General features: G+C 37.9%; 1 pseudogene across 1 annotated transcript in view; it reads left to right on the forward strand.

The window, feature by feature from the left end:
• The window catches only part of LOC143858928 (N6-adenosine-methyltransferase non-catalytic subunit MTB-like), a 28,530-nt pseudogene extending 18,778 nt beyond the window's left edge, over positions 1 to 9,752 (forward strand). The window contains exon 6 of the transcript XR_013239090.1: positions 9,174 to 9,752. The product of XR_013239090.1 is annotated as a N6-adenosine-methyltransferase non-catalytic subunit MTB-like (transcript). The remainder of the gene's footprint in view (positions 1 to 9,173) is intronic.
• Positions 9,753 to 14,007: the final 4,255 nt, after the last annotated feature.

Here is a 14,007-nt window from a genome sequence, read left to right on the forward strand (position 1 = left end):
TTCCAATGCTTGTTTTCAGTCCCCACCGAATCCGAAATTTTGGATTTTGGTGGAAATTTAAAACCATGCTTCTAATAACTATTCATCTTTCTAGATTCCCGTGGTCCGAAATTTCGGATTTCGGTCGAAATTTAAAACCATGCTTCTAATAACTGTTCATCTTTCTAGATTCCCATGCTCCGAAATTTCGGATTTCGGTCGAAATTTAAAACCATGCTTCTAATAACTGTTCATCTTTCTAGATTCCCATGGTCCGAAATTTCAGATTTCGGTCGAAATTTAAAACCATGCTTCTAATAACTGTTCATCTTTCTAGATTCCCATACAGGCCAAAAGCTTTGAGCGAGCCATGTTATTTAATCTAAAGACCTAATAAATAAACTGATGAAGTCAAGTCAATTGATGGTTTTTTTTGGAGTGGAAATTTCAATGATAGGTGAGGCTTTCGTCAAACACGAGCAAGGCCAAAGCTACTACTTTTTTCTTGGCACGAGTGAAGAAAAAAACGTTATATAATGTAATTGGTAGTCAATACATTTTCATTTCTTTCCATATAAAATGAAATTGGGAGACAAAAAAATTCGTCATCTATGACGTTGTTTTGGTCTTTTTCTTATATTTTAAAAACCACCGCTTTTCTAAAAAATTGAAACCTTTTTCAACACCACTTCTATTATAACTTGGGATTTGCTAAGCTCCATCGCAAAAGGTTTTCGCGGCTGGTCTGTAGCACATCAGACCAGCTGCCTCATTAACTAGGTGGCTGGTCTGATGTGCTACAGACCAGCCGCGAAAACCCTCTTGGGATGGACGCTGGCAATTCCCTTATAACTTTTACTCTTTTATCTGTTTCTCTCTGTCCGACGTGTGGTGATGCGTATGCTCCCGTAGTGTATGAACGAGAATCATATACCACAAGTGGCAATTCGTCGAGCAATTTATTATGGGCAATGATTTTTTCACCCCCTGTAGGATAATGCGCCCCCAGTCTGACATGATTTGACGTCAAACAGCGTTAAAGTCTGTCCACAATTCACGTTAACAGTAGGGTGTATTATCCTACAGTGGGGGCGAAAAAAATATCTGCCTTCATTATTCACAAGCGAATTTTTAGCCTTCGGTGGGAGCGGATAAAGTTGCCCCTTCGACGATAAATTCGCCCCTTATGAGAATAGATATAATCAGATATAATCAGTTTTCAACTAAAATCAATTCTCAAAACCCAAAACCAACAGGTCCTTAGCTAGTAAAACCAATGCTCTACAATCCGTCTGCTGATACGTATGCAAACTCTCGTTCACTAAAAATGGTTAGCAATGGAGTATTCTAAGCCCATTTTTGTTTTGGATTTTTAGAATTGATTTTTAGTCGAGACCGAGCCTTGGTGCAACGGTATGGTTGCTCTATTGTGACATGGTGATCACGGGTAATGGCTGTGTGTATCTAGCCCTCCCCAAGCCCAGCAATGGCAGGAGCCTCGTGCAGTGGGTCGCCGTTTTAGAATAGATTTGTAGTCCAAAATTGATAATTGGACGCAAGCTAAAACACAATTTCAGTCCAGTAATCAGTTTTTGATTTCAAAATTGATTCTAAAAATCCAAAACCAACACCAACACCAACACCGCCAAAAGCTCTGAGCCGTTATATAATCTAAAGACCTAATAAATGAATGAATTGATGAGGTCAAGTCAATTGACGGCTATATCGTCTGTCCATGTGACTAGTAAATGCATCATCATTTCGTTCTGTATAAAAGTCGAGTGTGATCAAATGAAATTGGGAGACAAAAAATAAATAAAATCTCGTCTTTGCTCAGCACAAGAAGAGCTTCAACCCGCAGCTACCAGGTATGAGTCTTCTTAGTGTGCTTTGGTCATTTATCTTCTCTGTAAATCTCTTCTTTGCCATGAACATAGTAAATTCGAATTCTGCAACCACCACCACCTTACTAGGAAACGAAACCGATCGATTGGCTCTGCTCGCCTTCAAGGATGGTATAAGGAGTGATCCTCTTGGAGCCTTATTATCATGGAACCATACTCTCCATTTCTGCAATTGGAATGGAGTCACATGCGGTCGGAGGCATCAAAGGATCACTGTATTGAACCTTAGTGGGCAGAAATTGGTGGGTTCTTTGTCTCCTGCCATATCCAACCTCACATTCCTTAAGGAAATCCACCTCCAAGAAAACAGCTTCAATGGCCAAATATCCCAAGATATTGGCCGTCTATTGAGATTGCAACATCTTAATATGAGCCATAATTCCTTGGGAGGGGAAATTCCATCCAATCTCACCCACTGTAGGGACCTCAGAGTCATCCATTTGAGTTTCAATGAGTTGACAGGGAAAATTCCCATCCAACTTAGCACTCTACCGAAGCTATCCTTGTTGTTTCTGGGTCCTAATCTTCTTACAGGGAGCATTCCACCTCAACTAGGGAACGTTTCGTCTCTCATGTATGTAAATTTAAGGGAAAATATGTTGGTGGGACACATCCCAGATGACCTGGCCCGAATTAATCACTTGAAATGGATCGTCCTTTCTGCAAATTTATTATCTGGTACGGTTCCTTCCTCTTTTTATAATAATCTCTCATTTATTGAAGATTTTGTCGTGGCAGATAACCAGTTACACGGAACCCTTCCACCCAACATAGGATTCTCTCTTCCTAATCTCCAATCTCTATCTTTAGCAAGCAATCAATTTACCGGACACATTCCAAATTCATTATCCAATGTTTCAAGTCTTGAATTGCTTGAAATGGAAGAAAACCAGTTAAGCGGACCAGTGCCTGAAAATATTGGATGGGGAAAGAATCTAGTCAGATTTGACTTGAGCTATAATTACCTAGGCCTTGGTAGAGCTGAGGACTTGAAATTTATCACTTCTTTGACCAACTGTAGTAACCTAAATTGGTTGTGCATACAGAGAAATCATTTTGTTGGCCTATTTCCCAACTCCATAGCCAATCTCTCAACTCAACTTTTTCGGTTGTCAGTAGGAGAAAACCTAATTTCTGGTAACATCCCTAGTCAGATCGGGAATCTCATCAACGTAAATCATTTGGGTATATATAGAACCTTCATCACGGGTTCTATTCCCACTTCAATTGGGATGCTTCAGAACTTACATCAACTCTACTTGGGTGGTAATAGTTTGTCCGGGAAAATCCCATACAATATCGGAAATATTACTCAATTGACCGACCTCCATTTAGGATTAAACAACCTGCAAGGAAGCATACCTCTATCTCTTGCAAACTGTACAAAACTTTTAAGATTGAACCTTTGTCGAAATAACCTTACAGATACAATTCCAAAACAAATTATTGGCTTTTCTTCGCTATCAATTGCACTCTTTTTGTCTCAAAATTTTTTTACTGGCTCCCTCCCATCAGAAGTGGGTAACTTGAACATTCTAGCGCTATTGGATGTTTCTCAGAACAAATTGTCAGGTGAAATCCCAAGCACTCTTGCAAATTGTAAGAGCATGCGAGCACTTTATATGCAGGATAACGCCTTCCGAGGAGATATTTCGTCAGTTTTTACTACATTAACATCCATTGAAGTCCTTGATCTTTCATACAATAACTTCTCAGGGAAGATTCCAAAATATCTAGAGGGATTTAAGTTTCTACAATATCTAAACTTGTCTTTCAATAATTTTGAGGGTGAAGTACCAAAACAAGGTGTCTTTGGAAATACTAGTACAATTTCAGTCATGGGAAATGATAATCTTTGTGGCGGTATACCAGAATTAAAGTTGCCTACATGCCCAGTGCGAGCTAATGGCAGACGAGGAAAAGCCCATGTTTCTAGAGTAATCATCCTAGTAGCAAGTGCGGTTGTATGTTTGATTTTCTTATTGTGTGTCCCTGCTTCACTTTACTGGATAAGAAAGTCAAGGAAGAAACCATCTTCCCTATCTTCTTTGGACGGCCGGCATTTAAAGGTTTCTTATGCAGAGCTCTTTAAGGCAACAGATGGGTTCTCTTCAACCAATTTGATAGGCACGGGAAGTTATGGATCAGTGTATAAGGGAATCCTCAGTTGCAATGAAAATATTGTTGCTGTCAAAGTGCTCAATCTTCACTTAAGGGGAGCTTCAAAGAGTTTCATAGCTGAATGCAACGCATTCAGAAACATTCGTCATCGAAATCTTGTGAAGATCATAACTTCTTGTTCAAGCATCGATTTTGGAGGTAATGCTTTCAAAGCTCTCGTGCTTGAGTTCATGCCAAATGGGAGTCTAGAGAAGTGGTTGCATTCAAAATTAGATGGGCAACATCAATTAGGAAGTTTAAACTTCATTAAGAGATTAAACATAGCAATTGACATAGCTTCTGCGCTGGATTATCTTCACCATCATTGCCATACACCGATTGCTCATTGTGATCTAAAGCCAGGCAACATTTTTTTGGATGAAGACATGAATGCTCATGTGGGTGATTTTGGGTTAGCTAAGTTTTATCCAAGAGTCATTCAGAGCTCATCTGAAGACCAAAGCAGCACAACTGGATTAAAGGGAACTATTGGGTACATTGCTCCAGGTAATAATTTTATCAATTTTTGTCATCCTGTCTATTCTCAATGAGTTTTTTAAAATATTTCTCACTTATTAGGTATATAATGTAGTGCAACAAAGGCTAAATTAGCATCTTGAACCAAAAAAATTACTTGATAGCATTTCTATATTTATTGACAGAGTATATAGGAATCTTATTTTACATCAAGTGGTCTCGTACATGTCACCCGAATAATAGGCGGCATTTTTAGTACCTATGACCATGAGTTCTTTATGCAAAATAGTTGTGTAGAAAATGCTAATCAAGTAAATGGTTAAAAAGTTATAATTTTGGAAAAAATCGGAGAAGTAATTATTCAATAAAATCTCTAATATTACTAGAAAATAATGAGAAATTTTGTAAATAAATTTCCAAAAAAACCCATGACTAATGTTTCTCAACAAAAAATGGCCCAACACTCCAATGATGAATCAAATCGTGCTTCTTAAATGAGCTAGAGCAGTAAAACACCCCAAAGACCCATGAGAGAAAATATATTCCAATGAAAGACGCAAAAGTACCATGAAAAGTGCCTTTTTTCAAAATTATCCAACTTTCAAAAAAGACCAAAATGCCCTGGAGTTGGCCAATCGGACGAGCCCTTGTTTGATTAGATCCCACTACTGCTAGGCGTTATTGCCACAACCTGAAACCATGTGTGCAACCCCTTTGCCATTTCAAAGTTTGGGTGAACCATTTGCCAAGATTGTCCAGAGCTGGACGATCGGCAACCACCCTTGAACGAAGGTATAACACTCTGAGGAGTGTGACAAAGCCGAACATTTAGCAACTAATCATCCACGAAGCTATAACACCCTCTCTCCTCTTGCATCTGTAGATTTTGTGGTTACTGCATCTGTAAATTTTGTGGTTACTGCATTAATTGTGGAGATTTTGGACTTAATAAGATTATTGGAGCCAAGGATTGAGCATCGTAGGACAGCTGAAATGCAGGTGCGACAACCCAGGGGGGGTGAATTGGTCAATTAAAAATTTTGGGCTTAATTAAATGGATTATGAAAATTAATTTACTAATTAAGCACTTATTAATCTAACCCTTGTTCAAATATTCAAGATAATGAAGTTTAGGGTTTAGATATTACTTTAAGCCTATTTGCCCTAACCCTTGTTTTAATATAACATAAATACAAGAAATGGTAGAGTTTACCAATCACCAATGTGCAAATGAGAAGGAGAAGAAGAATCAACCCACAAGGCACAAGATTTATAGTGGTTCGGTCTATCACAAGACCTACTTCACTCTTCCAAGTTTACCTCATTGGGATCTTCACTAAAATGATGAGATTCTTCAACGGGCGAATCTCCAAGCCGTACACCCGACTTCTCAAACTCCAAAGGGGACACACCCATTTTCGTACAAAGCCATGTCGAGGGATCACACCCTCTTGTAATGTCTCCACCTTTCTTAACGGGCCGAAGAGTAGACCCTCACAGCGTCTTCACCTTTGTTGCCGGGCCGAAGAGGAGACCTTCAAATACAATGAAGAAAATAAATGAAAAACTTTTAATGCCTCATTAGATAGGCAGATTACAAACTTTAATAGCTCACTAACACTCCAAGGAAAGACAAAATGTAAAGCATATGGAGTACCTCTTGAGAAAATGTGCAATGCAAGATCAAAGAGGTTTGGCTTTTGATAGAAGGTTTTAGCTCAAGAAAAATGGATTTTGATCTTTCTTAAATGTTCAAAAGCTTCTAGAGATAGGTTTTAATCATCTATATATAGTGTATTTGAAAATATGACTATTTGGGGGTAAAACCGTAAAAAACTGGCTTGAAAAAGTCAAGCAGAAAATGCCTCAACGGCAAGTTTGCCCAACCGTCGCGGTTGACTGAGCCACCGCGGTCGCCCGCCCCTATCGGGCGCCCTTTTATATTTTCAAATTTATTACCGTTGCGGTCGACTAGCCCCATGGCGGTCGTCCTGTGAGGCTAACCTGTTAGCTCAAAAATTCGGCTAAAAAACCTATCCGCAGTCGACCCACCCATTGCAGTTGTCCGCCAAGCCCAACCTGGATGTTTCTGAATTTTCAGAAAATCAATCCGCAGCCGACCGGATTGGCCCGGTCGACCAGCTCGATAAATTTTGAGATGTCCTGAACTTCCAGGTTCCATCTCGTGGTCTCCCGAAAAAGCCCTGTCGACCGGCTCTTTGTGAAATTCCATTTTTAACTTTAAAAATCAGGGGCTTTTGGGCCATGGTCTTGGGCTTAAGTCCTAGGTTTTCAAACACATTTTTGGGTGTGTATATCGTTTTCAAAGATGTAAAAAGTTAAGTATGAAAACCATTTGAAATTGCATTTTACATAAAATCGAGAGGACTCTAAATACATTCTAAAAATAAGAACCTTGAGTCTTCTTTGAATGTATCAGCTCCTTTGGACTTCCTTGGACTTCTTTGGCTTGAGTGAACATCTTGATCTTGTCTTGGCTCTTGTGACGTCTCCTCCAATCTCCAATGCATGTTGAGGTACATGAGGTGTCACCATGGCATGTTCAACTCCAAGCTCCTTCTTGACACTTGCTTAGGAACTTGTGGGATCTTCATGTTGAGCTTCTTGACTTGAACATCTTCAAATGAGGAAGTGTCCAATGTAGGTGCAAGCTCTTGGTTACTTTGCTCCTTGATCCACAAGCCATGTAATGTGAAGAGTTGTGTAATGACGATTATGATATGAAAATCCTGTATACAACATAACACAACACCTCAAAGCAACACATCAGTCCATAAATGCTAATCAATTTGGTTTGCCAGCATCAAAACAAGAAGGTAAGGTGAATGATTAACCCTTGGGAACCCTTGGGCTTACATCGGCTAATGAGGCGGCGGATATTCTAGCAAAGGAAGGAGTCCTTTGGGAGTCCATGTTAGTCGTGTCGCCGGTTATCTCACCTATCTAACAGGCTTTGTAATGGGTATGCGGACCACTTTCAAGTATCATGTTTGGAACATCCATCCCCGCCCAATACTTTTTGACTATTAATGCAATGCCAAATTTCAAAAAGAAGAAACATAGAGTTAGGTATTTGTTTTCATTCCACTGGTTCGGACGAAGGGTGGGGGTCAAGTAGCCACTTTCTGGCATCGGCCACACAAGGATTTCCAGATTAATGAGTGCCGCAAAAGATCCCAATTGCAGCATCACAAGTTCACTTCACACCATCTGCCGAAGGTGCACACACTTCCCTCTAGATGTCAGTGGAGGATGGTTCCCACACTTAGAACCCTTGCTTTCTTTCTATTAAATAGTTGTTTCTATAAATCCCTAGTCAAACATTTCAACTTTTGGTGATTTTTTTCAAAGAAAAGTGGTTTGGAAGAAAGATGAATTAGGTTCTCCAAAAGAGCTTGAGCACATGACAAGCGATACTTTCCTAGTCTGGTTATATGGTTCTAGAAAGAGTCATGTCCAGGACTTAGGGCCCATAATCCCTAAATTTAAGGTGTTTGATAAATATAGATCAAGGAGGTTTCTAATAATTACTAATAATAAATACGAGACTTTTGGATTAATGTTGGGACTGAAATAGTGTTTCCCTTGGAAAGGAAGGTAAAATGATGCCATTTCCCTTTTCGAGACATGTTTGGTTGGCGTGCACTATTCATTCTACTTTCTCGTGTTTAATGGATTTTCAACAATTGCCTTTTAAGTTGCCTCTCCCAAGTCAACATGAAAGTGAAATTAAAGATGATATTTACAACTATTTTGTTTGTACTTAGAAAATGACATCATTTCATTTCCTTCTACTTCTACGTATTTTTTACCTTATAAATAGTATGAAGTTTAATTTGATCTATTTTTGTAGTGCTTTTGCATGTGTAATCACTGAGACTTGGCTGGTTTCAGATGAAAAAATGATGTTGAGAACCAAAATTGGCTAGCAGTTTTGAGTAATACATAGTGGAATGCTATTCATCACTTACATGACTTGATTGGCCAAAACCCATGTTATATGGATTCTTCTAAATGGGTGAAGTACCCGTGTGGGACACTTACGTCTAAACTTGCTGGAGTCTCTATGACAGTCGATCTCTTTTATCTCTTTTCTGTTTTTCTGGATGCTACTGCCACAACTTTATAATTATCACACATTTTGAATTTTACCCATCCTATTAGTAATTTTTTTTAAAAAGAAATAAAACATTATATGTACTTAACTTATTAAAATTTAAATATGTTATTGGTTAAAATAATAGTATTAAGAAAAAAAATTAACATTTGACAAATGATTAAAATATTTTGGCGAATCTACAAATCATTCTTTTTTAGGTTTTCTGAATTTGACACTAGATACCCATGTCAGATTCTAACACTCGTACCTGTAAAAATGCAACATAGGACATAACTTCTACATTTTCTTTCATTGTGTTAAATCGCTTCTTATGTGTTTCTCTAAAAATTCTAGACTCTTTCCATGCAACGCAGGTTTCTAAATGTGAAGAGATCATTCAATTATCTATCATCTCTTAGATAAAATTTCCTTCTTTTTCTTCAAAATCGAACCTCATATTTACTTTTAGTTTCTACCTGGTATCTTTTATCCTTTATCACAACAAAAAGTGTAAAAGATGTGTGGAATTGCAGAATATGGGGCAGGTGGTCATGTGTCCACAGCCGGAGATGTGTATAGCTATGGGATTCTTTTATTGGAGATATTCATTGGAAAGCGCCCCACAGATGACATGTTTAAGGATGGCCTAAGTCTTCACAAATTTGTCCAGTTGTCTTTGCCTAATCGAGTGATGGAAATTCTGGATCCATTAATTCTTTTAGAAGATGATGAAGAAAGAGCCACTAACATTGCTGAGAATTACAATGATAAGATACGTCGTTTGCAAGAGTGTTTGGTATCCTTAGTGAGGATTGGAGTGGTGTGTTCTGCAGAATCTCCGAGAGAGAGAATGGAGATGGCAGACGTTGTAAAGGAAATGTGTTTTGTTAGAAACATATATCTTGGTGCTGGGATCCACAGAGAATGATGAAATAGGGCCTTATTTGTCAGTGAAGGTTTATCTTACCTCAGTAATTTTGGAGATACTATGGAAAAATAATTTCACTGCTACATCCGCTTTTGTTTCCCATTGGACAAAGATTACAATTTTACATGTTTTTTCTTCGATGTATTTGTAAGTTAATGTTATATTAAATGTGTTCTGTTTGGTGGTGCCACTTGCAAGTAATGTTTTTTCTCATATCTATATTTTCTTCACCTATTAATACAAAATTACTATCAAATCTTGAGTGTGAAGATTTCCACTGCAATACATTGATCATTCCATCTTGCGAGATTTATGGAAGATGATTACCCAGCTATTACTTAAAACAAGGTAGCTACATGTTGGAAATTAAAGATAAGTTTGTGGAAGAAGGCTTTATTCTTCATTCTCCTTTTTTCTCCTTTCATTTGAATTTGTATGTGATGAATGCGTTTCTTCACATTCTGCCTTGGAGAAACCCTCTCTCCAAGTTTGTACGGAGTGAGATAGGCCTATTTTGATGAGAAACACTCTCCTACTTTTCTTATTTTTATTCTCCTTTGAATTTTTTAGGTTTTGTTTTGTTTTCTCTTTGATTCTTCCTTCCTTTAGGCCACCCCTTGATTTTTTCCCGTTATTGGACTCGTCACGCACAAACCGAATAATCCCATAGTTAGCAAAATGTGATTCGACAAAAAAAAAAAAAAAAAAACGGTACAGCAAAAATTCGAGTTTAATACGGTACTGGTTGAAAAATCCATAGTAAAAAAAAGAAACACAAGAAATGAGTTTAGAATTTTGTCATTTACAAAATATGGTGGTGCGAAAATTAGAAAGTTGGCCGGAAAAACGTGTTTAAAATGTTTAAAATGCATTTTAAACGTGCTTAAAACATTTGCCTCAAAAAAATAGAGTTTTATTCGTTGTAAAAGTTTTAAACGGCACAACAATAAAACAAAAAGAAAAAATAACATCGTTTTAAACAGAGTTTTGCTAACTATGATTAAGCAAGAGGAATAAAGGACGTTTTATATTACTCCATGATGTGTAATATAAAACCAATTTTGTGAAGAATAAAGCCTAGAACTACGGTCCTAAAAGATGGGTGAAGAATACCCTGTTTTAGGAAGGGTGAATGGTACAGCACCACCTTCTACTCTACTCTAACCACATGAAAATAAGAAAAAAGTTTTTAATTCCAATCCATTGAGGAGTGATTAATTGAGATTTGAGGTTGGTGGGTTCTCTGTCAAACTATAAGAGAAGTAAAAACAAGGGAAATGATTTCAGCACAACTATATTTTGATACATGCGCTCATGTATCTTGTCTTTTAGCATTTACTTGTCAGGTAAGTGCTTTTTGGGGACAGTAAAAACCCTTTTACATCTCTTTAAATATAAAAGACAAGAAACATGAGCCTCTTGTGTCAAAAGATGTGTGTGTCGAAATCATTTCCCCAAAACAAACAGCAGGTGACGAAAGATAAAAGCCATTTATAGTTTGTTTTGCCTCACTCTCCCACTTTCATTTCCATTTTCATGATAGTGTGTTGGCCAAGACAAAAGCTCTTCAATTGGAGTTTAAAACCATCTCCACCTGACACTATGTTTTACGTGTGATTCTATATTCAAATCCATATCAGGAATCCTAAGGAACTTAATTAACTTCTTAAGCCAAAAGCTACTTCCTTCCTTGCCTTCCATTTCTTTGAGGATGAGCTTTTTTAATTTATTTGTATCAATAGCCATCCTCAAAAGCATGTTTACATCCTAGGGAAGCATTGCAATGCAAGAGGCCAAACCAACTTTTTCTTTTTTCCGTGTGATTAATTGCAGCCCTATTTTCCTAGCATTGCTCCCTTCTATTTGTCTCTTCCTAAGTAATGAAAAGGGGCGTATTTATCTTTTCCTATCTTTAATTTCTTATCTTTTTATCTTGTCCCACTTGATAAGAACAAACAACAAATAAAGAAATTTTGTTCGTATCTTCATTCTACATGTCTACTGAGAGAGATTTAGAGTGAACCTAAATTATAAACGGAGGATCACCCATTGGCATTGTCATTGTGATTTCTCATGATCCGCCCATTGGAATTTCCATTTTGGCCAAGGTGTATGACCTCCTCAAGGTGTGTTTTAATTTTTTTTATTTATTTATCTTTTATATTATTTTAAATTCAGTATGTTTATCATATTCGCATGAGAGAGAGAGAAAGTGCTTAAGGTCGTTTTAAAATTGCCAAAAAAAAGAAGGTAAAATTCTCAAAAAAATGTGATTTTTATCTGAAATACAAGGTGACAACCCAAGGGGGGGGGTGAAATGGTTAATTAAAAATTTAGGGCTTAATTAAGTGGATTATTAAAATCAATTTACCAATTAAGCCTAAACAAGTTTAACCCTTAATCAATCAATAATGTATGCTAGAGATTAGATTTTACTTTATGCATATATACTCTAACCCGTCAATCAAGCATAAACATAAGTAAAGAAAAAGATTACCAAACACCCAAGTACAAAGAGAAGGAGAAGAGAAAGCATCCACAAGGCACAAGATTTATAGTGGTCTGATCACGACTTGACCTACTCCACTCTTCTAAGTTTTCCTCATTGGATTTCTTCACTAACCAATAAGATTCTTCAACGGGCGAATCTTAAAGCCGTACACCAACTCCTTCAACATCCAAGGGATCACACCCTTTCGCACGAAGCCTTTCCGAGGACACCTTTCTCTTACAATTGTTTCCGGGCCAAATCGGAGACCCTCAAATATAGAATGAAAAAATAAAATGAAAGAACTCTCAATGCCTCTTGATAGGCTGATTACAACTTTTAAAAGCTCACAATCTCTCCAAGGAATAGATGCAAATGTAAAGCCTATAGAGATCCTCTTGATAGAATGTAAAAATACAAGTTCAGAGAGGTTTAACCTTTCATAGAAAAGTTTAGGTTCAAGAAGATAGGATTTGATCTTGCAAAAAAAAAGGGGTTGGTTATAAAGGTTTTGATAGTGTATATAGCCCACAAGGAAATATGACCGTTTGGGGGTAAAACTGTGAATTACAGAGTTGAAAAAGTCAACTTGCGAAAGCCCCAACGGATCTATTTCCAAGCTGCGGCGGTCGACCGAGGCACGGAGGTCGCCCGCCCTTATCGGGCTCTTCTTTTGAAATTCAAAATTCATACCGACGCGGTCGACCGGCCCAAGGGCGGTCGCCCGGCTAGGGCTTCCTGTTTGAATTAATTTTCGCTCAAAATATTATCGCGGTCGACCGGACCCATTGCGGTTGACCTCTAAGACCAACTTGGATTGTTTCTGTTTCAAACAGAAACATATCCGCGGTCGCCCGGCTTACCCCGGTCGACTGGCCTAATAAATTTCGAGGCGTCTGGAATTCCAGGTCTCATACCGCGGTCACTCAGCATTGCCCGGTCAACCGTCGCTGAGTGAAGTTCTATTTTTAACTTTAAAATCCAGGGGCTTTGGGCTTTGGTCTTTGAGATTTAGTCCTAGGTTTTCAAGCACATTCTTGGGTGTGTTGATGGTTTTCAAAGATGTAAAATGTTAAGTATGAAAACCATTTTGAAAACCTTTTGAAGGTTCATTTAAACATAAAATCAAGAGGAATCCAAATACATTCTAATAGTGTATACCATTGAGTCTTCTTGGAATGTCTTTGTTCCTTTGCACTTCCTTGAACTTCTTCAACTTGAGAGTGAACTTCTTGAATTTCGTTTGACTCTTGTGACTCCTCCAATCTTGAATGCATGTTGGAAGGTGCATGAGGTGTCACCAATGACTTGTTCAACTCCAAGCTTCTTCTTGACACTTGTTGGGAACTTGTAGGATCTTTATGTTGAGCTTCTTGACTTGAACATCTTCAAATGAGGATGCTTCTAATGTAGGTGTAAGCTCTCGGTTCCTTGCTTTCTTGATCCACAAGCTATGTGTTGAGATGAGTTGTGTAATGGCGATCATGACATGAAATTCCTGTATATGACACAACACCTCAAAGCAACACATTAGACCATAAAAGCTAATCAATTTAGTTTGCTAGCATCAAAACAAGAAGGTAAGGTAAATGATTAACCCATGGGAACCCTTGGGCTTACATTATCTGAAAATCTCAAAAAAGGGTGAAGTTGGCTAATTTCTCAAAAAGGGGTGAAACGCATCCCAAGGATTGTTTTAGGACCAAAATGCCCTTTTGTTGGTTCTCCCCCCCCAAGAAATTAAGCAACGGATCCCAATGCATTTCACGTAACATTTTGACCTTTTTACCTTCTTCTTCCCCACGCCAAAATGAAACTCCATTGTCTAGGAAATGTTCTAAAAATCCATTCAAATTCCATTGCAGAGAGGTGAAAGTCCCATCTCCTAAAATCAAGATTTTATTGGATCTCTTTATTTTTCCTTGGCTATGAAACCTAAGCTTCTCTTCTA

Source organism: Tasmannia lanceolata, unplaced genomic scaffold, assembly GCF_043159265.1.
Source record: "Tasmannia lanceolata isolate RefF3 unplaced genomic scaffold, GAP_Taslan_0.1 ptg000029l, whole genome shotgun sequence".
NCBI classification, from domain to species: domain Eukaryota; kingdom Viridiplantae; phylum Streptophyta; class Magnoliopsida; order Canellales; family Winteraceae; genus Tasmannia; species Tasmannia lanceolata.